The following is an 8905-nucleotide window of genomic DNA, read 5'->3' on the forward strand; positions in this document are numbered from 1 at the left end:
CCCAAGCAAGAGTGATAAACATCCACACAGGAATTAACTACACATTTGCAGAACAAAAGTAATTTTGCTGCAGAATCCACAATTGCAAGCAGTGAAAGCTCTGGTGAGAGCAAGCTGTGCTTTGCTAGCATGCCAACCACGAGCAGAGGAGGGCATTTCACCCCGTAAAGCTGCACATTTGGAAATAACCTGGATTTTTATGTCCCAAATTACTAATTGCAAATTATTCACCCAGTTCTCATAGAATGTCCTGTTTTTTGCTGAACTAAACCCAACTGTATAATACCCTGTTAGCCTACTGGGCTTTTATCCAGAGTTCAAAGCTGTTCAACTTCCTTGTCTCTCTTTTCCCTCTCATTTATTTTCCGTATGATAAATAACAACAAGAGGAAAAAATAATCAGATTAAGAATCAGAAGTTTTATTTTTTAGTGCATGGTTTGTGGGAGCATGGGGAGAAGTCTGGAGAACCTGAACTATTATCAAGAGTGTCACTCAAATTACAATATCATTGTTTGAAAAAAAAAAAAATCTGGCAGCTAATTCTGATTGCAGTGCACATTTCTGTGCCGGTGACAAATGATTTCTAAAGTTAGACTCAAGGACACCAAGCTTCCAAGAGGTCACTCATCTCTGGTGTTTGTTTTATTTGCCATGCCCAAAGAATTTTAAAAATAGTTAAATTAAGAAGAGGGGGAAAAAAAAAATAGGGGGAAGGAAAGCCATGATGATCTGAAAAAGATTGAAGTGTTTTGTTTTAAAAGGAGCGATGCTCAGAGCCATAAAGTATGAAATACAGGAGGAGAAGCAGATTTGGGGCTAACCTGTGATATCACATTAGACTTTAAAGCTGTTCCAACAGACTAAGCATTTGAGAAAGAATCGGAGCTGTTGGTGATAAGTTGCTCCTCTTATCGGCAAACTGTCATCTGTCTTGAGTGAGAACATTTTGTCCACCCTACCAAAACAAGTCAGAAAAATTGGATAAAAACAAAAATATAAATCAGAAGGGTAGCTGGGAGCAGAACTGAAACGATGGCAATTTCCTGGCAAGGATCACTGTACAGCTAAATGTCAGATGTGGCAGAAAGAATTATATTTTCGACTTGAGGTCAGGAATTATGTGTGAGCATGTGGTGGCCAGAGCCCAGCCAGCAGAGCCACTGCGGGCCCCGTGTGGCCTCTGGTGACAGCCGTGGTGTCCCCTCTGCAGCGGGGCCCGGCTGCATCGCCCCGCAGTGCCACAGCTCTGTCCCTCGGGATGCTCTGCTGCATCCAGCTCTAGTGCATGATTCCAGCAAGGGCTGCACTGCTGGGTCAGCCCCTTCCCGAGCAGGGGCCTGCAGCTGCTGAGGGTCCCTGGGCAAAGTTTGTATCTGGAGCTAAAAGTCACCAGAACCATCCTGCCCTGTGCCTGGCTCCCCACGGACACTTCTCCAGGGCAGGAGTGCTTGCAGATACCAAGAAATTAAGAGCTTCTCAGGCTCTTTATAGATTATTTCTTTTTAATTTAAATATGCCATTTAACTATTAATTTACTTCTTAAGCCATAATTCCATTGAATTTGCAAAGCACACCTGGAGCTACGGTGCGGGATGGGGAATGGAGGCGCACGATCTCCCCAGGGATGTTGGTGCTGGGTTCCCCCTCTCCTCTGGGTCTCCTGCAGGCAGACCCTGCTCAGGTCAGGGGGAAACATCGGGATACAGCCCATTCCTTGGATCACCGCCCTGTCTGCCCTGCCCTGCTCACAGATATCTACCTGCACCCCAAAATCTCAGTGCTCCACGTCCTCAGGCCGAGGGGGCAGCGCACAGGGGGTCACAGGGACACGGCGGCCTCCGGAGCACGGAGAAATATCCGGGGACATTGGCTCGGTGCCACGGCAGCAGCTCGGCATTTGAGCTGTCGGTGTGGGTGCCAGCCCCGGGATGAGCCGTGCTCCTGGCCCGGGCTCAGGCTCGGCAGCCCGGCAGGGCAGGCATCGCTCCGTGCTCAGGGCACACACCGAATTTAGGCAGAGCAGGGTGGAGGGGAGCCGAGGTGCTGCCTGCCAGCAGTGCCCGCACTGCACCTGATGCTCCCAAGTGTTCTTCACTTCAGCACATTTAACACAGTGTTCCCATTGCAGCAGCCAAACTGATATCACTGGAGGCAAGACCTGAATCAGATCCTGAAAAAATCAGCTATTTAAATGCACCATAGCTGCTGCGCTCTCGGCAGCAGCGAGACCGCAAGACACACAATTTGGAAACGGAGGAACAATGAGGGAAGTTTGGTGGTTTTACAAAATCACCGAATGGGAAAAGAGAGCTGTTGGGTGCAAATGAGGCGTGTGGTCCCTCAGGTCACGACTGATGAAGACACGACAATGTCAAAGGCTTGTGCAGCCTGGGACACGGAGCAGGGCAGGGATGAGGCTGTTCTCTGCCCCGAGGAAAGGAGCAGATGAAGGGGAAGGACTGCAAAACCCCCCAAAACCCCTTGGGGCAGGGCAAATCCTACAGCCCCAAGCGCTGCTCCCTGCCCAGACTGTCCCAAGGTCACTGCACCCCTGCACCTGCAGATCCCTTCCCCAGCCCTGGAGCTGCAGGAGAGGAGTATCCAACACCATGGGGTTGTTTGGCCTATGCTGTCGTGAGCTTCTCTGCTGCAATTTGGCTTTTAATTGTTTTATTATTAATAATAATAATTTTGCAACAATTTGGTTTCAGGACACTGCAAGTCCTTCTGTAAATCTGGGTGAAAGAGCTAAGCTTTTGCTTCAACCCATCTGGGAGAAAAACACCCCAGGAAGGTTGGACTGCAGGGACTGCAGAACCCGAGTGCCAGCAGCCAGTGCCTGTCTCCAAAAGACAGCAGTTTGTGACAGGGGTCCGGGGTAAGGGACAAGTCATTCCTTGTTGGAAATTTCCAGCTGTAGGAGCTGCCCTTTAGGCAGAAGCTGATGGGAGGCTGGTGCAAACTCATCTCCTGAGAGCACCATTAATGCCCGTTTTGTTTCAAGAGGAGGGTGACCCAGGCAAGGGTTAATCGAGGCTGTGCTGTGCACCTGGCACACTTTCACTGCCTCTGCAGCACAGTGGGTGCAGATATATCTATATATATCTTATAGACAGATATTTATTTATCTATGGCATGCGGGCTGGGGAGCAGACAGGCTCTCCTCTCACCATGGTGGGGTGTGGAATGCCACACGAATTCTCTCTGTCATTGCTCTGGAAATCCTGGCAAGCCCAGGGGAGCCTGCAGCCCATCAGCTCTCTATCACTGTGTACCACCGAGGGAGATCTCTGCAGTGTTTTGGGACACCCTGGAGCAGCCATCACCCACACAGTCACATCTTCCCCCACACCCCAGGGACAGCTGAGCGCTCAGCACCTCCTGGGCTTCACCTGCTGGATCCTGGGCTTGCTGTGAGACCTTTCAGTTCCATTTAGAAGAGCTTTATTGGCTTTTTCTTTTTGAATTGTAATGCCCCAACATCCTGGTTTGTAAGAAAGAACTGGAGGAGCAGCCAGGTCACAGCCATCAGAGACACAGGGCTGAACTTCTGCTTTGGCTGCTTTTGGCTGTGTTGTTTGTTTGCTTGCATGGATTATCATCTTTCCTGCCTGTATTGTACCACTGACAATAAATTCAAAGCAACCAGGGGCCAAATTTTTGAAGAGGTTTCCCTAAGGGAATGTCAATTACCTTTCCCTTCCAGCACTGCAAATGTCCTCTGGCACTTAAAAATCACAGCTTTATTGTGAGAAATGCAGCAACTTGCTCTAATTATTCGTGCTGCACACTAAGGCAAGCAAAAAGGTAATAAAAGTATTTAGTAGGTAAACTTGAAAAGGCAAGGGATTGGTGTCTCTGGGCATGGAGAAGTACAACCCCAAACAAAAACAGTCTATGCAATGGTTTGTGTATGAAAATGTGGAAGGAGTGGAAGAGCATTGTACACTAATTCTGGAGGTCTCATTTTGGGTGGAATTTCCACTGAAGGCAGCTTGTATTGCTTTTTCTGCTGGGAATCTGGTTAGACAAAATGCTGATGGAACTGGGTGGGTATTTCTGCCCCTGCCCAGCACATCTGAGGCCACTGAGACCCCTGTGCTTCCCTGTGCTGGCAGATGTGACACAAATGGCTTTGGAAGGAGAAACTCAAGACCCTTTGGGTCCTGCAGAGGATGGAGAAGAGCCTTCCCTCCCCTGATTTGACATCACCACAGGGACCAAGAAATCCCCCTGGTGCTGGAAATTCTGGGAATCCTTCATGGAGGAACTATCCTACTCTACCTTTGGGGGAGTATGTTCCCTTCCTAGCACTTGTCCTCTGGGTGCTTTGTCTCACTCCATCCCCACTCCTTCCTTTCCTCAGATTTTTCCTCATGGGCTGCCTTGCTCCTTCCACATTTAGATGCCAGTCTGTCCTTGCTCATTGTTATTCTCCACCCATCTCCTTAGCTCAGCCTAGTTTCAAACTGCTTTGTCAAGGTGCCAGGATCCCCTGGTGGAGGTGAAGGTTGTCACATCAATGCCACAAATGCATCCCAGAGGATGAGCATCTCTGCACATCTTGTGCCTGGAGAGAGGGACCAGGGGCTCAGAGGTGCTGAGGACCCTCCCTGCAGCAGCACTTCCAGATTTGCAGCCCCGCCTCAGCTGCCAGCTTTACTCCAGCCCTCGGCTTTCCCCTGGGCTCACCAGCCCAGCTATGAGTGCTGTAGTGTTTGGGAACCAGCAGGCTTAATTATCTTTTAAACCTCATTATGCTCTTTCCTATGATCTCCTCTTTGTTCTTCCTTCCAACCCTCTGTGTCTGCGGGCGGTGGAGAGCTCTGCCGCTCCCTACAGTTCCTCACAGCACCACCACGTTCCCAGACAATGTGCACATGGAATTTTCATCTAAATCACCCCAAAAGCAGTGGCAAAATCCGAGGTTCATCATGCTGAATCACAACCAGACCACAAGCAGTGGCAGCAGCTCAACAAGATGCAAATGCCTTTGTAGAAATGCCAGGAACATGCCCCGTTGCTGACAAGGGCTTCCCAGGGATTTCCAGCCTCATCCCATGGGAGAAAAATGTGCTATCCTCCTGGGACAGAGTCTGTCTTTGTGTTACATATCATTTGTAAGCAAAATAACCCTGTTTGTCCTAGACCAGCTTGTTCTGGAGGCTCCAAAATTAGGTGTCATTACCAGGTGTTATTACTCTGCGGGCATAAAGTTGTACCTAGCGAGCAGCCCAGCGAGCTGCAGAAAGATGAGGAGGATAATTTGATTCCATCTTTGGAAATGTCAGACTTTATGGGTGAATAAAATACATTCCATTTTCTTCTGTTTATCAATATTGGGCGAAAACAGACTAGAAATTGCTTATAAATGGGGAGGGTTGAGAATAAGGCAATCTATTTGTTACCCCTTCAAGATGCACAGCACCGCCACAGCCACTTCTGTGCTGTGTGAAAGACCCACATAAAGCAGCAAAACAAGGCACAGATGGAAGGAAGAGTAACCCTTGCTGCCTTTCCATTTACAGCACTCATGGCACAAGCAGGTCCAGGTCCTGCAGCTGACAATCGTGGTCACACAAAATAAAATGTTCACAAAGCCACTGCAAATTCTTGGCTTTGAAGGGGAATTTGAAGAACCCTGTAAGAATATGCTCACCTGAGCTCTGAGCCAAAGGCAAAGCAGAGACTTGGGGCTGGATAATCATAGCTCTGTGCCCTGAAGAGCAGATGAGCCCAAGGCCAAAGCAAGAGGGGCCAGATGGGGCTGGTCCAGGGAAGCACCAGGACCAGGTTCGTTGTGTGCTTGAATTACCCAAACCAGGTCAAAATCTGGGCACACAGAAAAGATCCAGCCCCTGAGAGCATCGTAATGGTAAAGGGAGGGGTTTCAGGAGAGAGAATAGAACAGCATTGAATGAACTTTTCAGACAAATTATACCTAAAGAGGAATGAAACATTATAGTTTCAATTACCGCTGTGCCCAGCCACGCAGGTAGTAATTCAAACAAGAAACAATTGCTGGATTGTCACCCTCAAATCAGACACATACCATTTAATTCCATTTACTGAAGGTTCACTGACTGTATTTTGAATCAAATACAGCCATTAATGTGCAAAGATCTGAAAAATGCATGTGTCCCTTTTACAAATGTGACAGCGAGACTGTAATTCCTGTAAAATCTGTTTTCTTCAGGTTGGGCTGCTCCTATTGCCATTAGTTATACAGATATTACTTATTAAAAGTTTCACTATGCCAAGCTCCATCTTTCTGAACTGGCTTGCACCTTTTTGTTCAGGGCACGTGAAAAGCACGGTCAAATCCAGCCTTGTATTCCATCACCCAAACTTAGCAAATTGATTCGATTGCAGAAAAAGCCACTTTCATTAAAACAATTAAAGCCTTACTATTATTGCCATTCCAGCACGAAAATAAATCATGGGTTACGGGAACTAAAAGCTTTCAGATGGAATTGCTCTAACACCTGCCTCATGCAGCAGGCACAGGAAGGGGGATGTGTGCCTGGCTTCTTGGGGGCAGCACTGCTGCCTAAATAAAACCCTCTCATATCCAGAAAGTGAATTTTATTGTGCTGCCCTGCTGAGCTCTGGCAGAGAAGGCAGCACCTGACTGTGAGCAAGCTGAGCAGCAGCTCCCAGTGCTTGGGATGGGATTTTGGAGCTGGCACCTCTCCCCAGGTGATGCCCTGTCCCCAGCAGGGTTGTCACAGGGTGCGTGTGGCCCTGGCTGGGTTTTGCATCATTCAAACCCTGCTCAGTGGCTGAGGTGATGCCTCCCTCATCCAAGAAACAATTCCATGAGTGGAAGTGTCCTGTTGAGTGTGATACAGGGGAATGGGTTTGACACAAAGCTTGGGGGATGTCTGGAGTCCTTTTCCCTTTTGAAATAATACCTGCACATATTCCCCATGTCAGCACTGTCACACATTCTCCGTGGGGTCACAGAGTGTGTTGCCTAATAAAACCAGACCTTTCCATTAAACTGAACTCGCCCTTCTGCTCTGGCAGAGGATGCATCAAAGGGCAGATCGTTTAAATATTTCACTGGTTACTGTGTGGGTCATCAGAACTGGATACATGTAATTTCAAAGGCTTTTCTACTCCTTCTCCTCACATCATTCCAGGTCACACTTCCCTACAGGTGCTCGCTGTTGACTCAAGGACACTTCCAGGCAGCAGAATATCAATGGGGCAGGGATGGACAGGCCAGCTCATCCTACACATTTTAAATTGCTTAAAAAGGCACAGAAGCCTTCTCGCAGAGAGAGTCTGTGGCAGGGACTGAAGTCAGTGCTCAGCATGTGGCTTAGACAAACAGAGTGGTCATTAGTGACTGTTCTCATTGTCACACCGGTGCAGACTGTTAATTCAGCACCAGAGTCATTAAAAGCAAGCCTCAGTGGAGAGAGAGGTTTTTGCAAATGCCAGATGACTTGGCAAAAAGTGAAGAAGACCCTCAATATCCTGCACTGCTCTGCTTGTAAATTCAGAACAAAAACTCCCAGGAATTTGCTGGCGACAGGATTAGACACTAATTATTTTCTTATGCTGAAAGCTGTTAAAGCCCAACCCAGCTTTCCCTCGTCCCATAACCAAGATAAGCTCACTGGTCATTCCATGGGTCCCTCTTTTCCAGAAGAGTGTCACTGCTTCCAAAGCTCTCCCCCTGACTTTGTTTCTGTGTTGAGAGGGTGGGATCAGCCTTGCATTGATTGATGGCTTTGGCACAAGGTTTGGGGATTATCCATGGGCACTATCCCAGCCTGTCCCCAGCCCTGCTCCAGCCCCAGGGCTTTCATTGCCTCTGAGCTCACGATGGAACAGCAGCATCCACTCTGCTGAATGGGTGTCCCTCCCTTAGACTTCCTCCTACCAGGTGCTTTTAATTTATTTGTATTTCCAGCAGCAATAATTAAGTTATCAATTTTGTGCTCTTTTGGGCCAGAAGCAGATATCAGAGAGCTATTTTATACACCTAATTATGGATTATTTCCCATAGCTATAAAACCACGGAGAGACAGATCCAGAAAATATGTTGTGAGGTGATCTGTGTCCTCTTCATCTCTACTGGCTTCTCCCTACTGCTTCCTTAAACTCCAGGCTGAATGCCCTCCAGACAAAACAGTTGTCAAAAGCAAGGGATACCTATTTCCCCACAGGACAAAATCTCTTCCCACCCCAGTAGAGAGCTGCTTAAAATTAAATTCAGTTTTTACTGAAATGATCTGTTTAAACCTTTAGCACCTCGTTGAGTCAGGCTGAGATTTATCCCATTTCTGTGCAATTTGGCTATAATCTGACTCATAATGGTGACCCAGGGTCCTGCTGAGGAGTGAAGAATTTGATTTTCTTTCCCACTAATAGTTTTTTTTTGGGGGGGGTTAAACAGGATGATGCTTAAGGTCCTTTCCAACCCATTCTATGAATTGGATGTGGTCCTTCACATCCCCCCTTAGCTCACCACTCCCCTGGTCCAGGATTTTTTGTTGCATCCATCCCAGGCAGGTCTGAGCTGCCTGGAGCACGCTGCAGTGCAGAGCCAGTGCTAAAGTCCAGCAGATCCTATTTTATATTTACAGAAAGAGAGGGGAATCATCTGTGAGTCGGGATTAGGTTTCTGGTGGTGACATGAAGAGGCCATCCAAGATGTATGACCCAGCAAATGTACTGTAATGCACACATCACATTTGTTCTCCGAGTAAGTAGATATTGTCTGGGGTATATTACAGCTGTGCTTTGGTGTTTAATTTAATGTGAGTGAACTGCCTTAATTTCTCTAAATTGTAGTAATAAACATAATGCTAACAGTGATATTGCTAATAATTTATTTTGCAAGTGATTAATCAACAATGAACTATTTTAATTACCTGTTCGGAAATGCC

Source organism: Parus major, chromosome 20 (genome assembly GCF_001522545.3).
Source record: "Parus major isolate Abel chromosome 20, Parus_major1.1, whole genome shotgun sequence".
Taxonomy (NCBI): Eukaryota; Metazoa; Chordata; class Aves; order Passeriformes; family Paridae; genus Parus; species Parus major.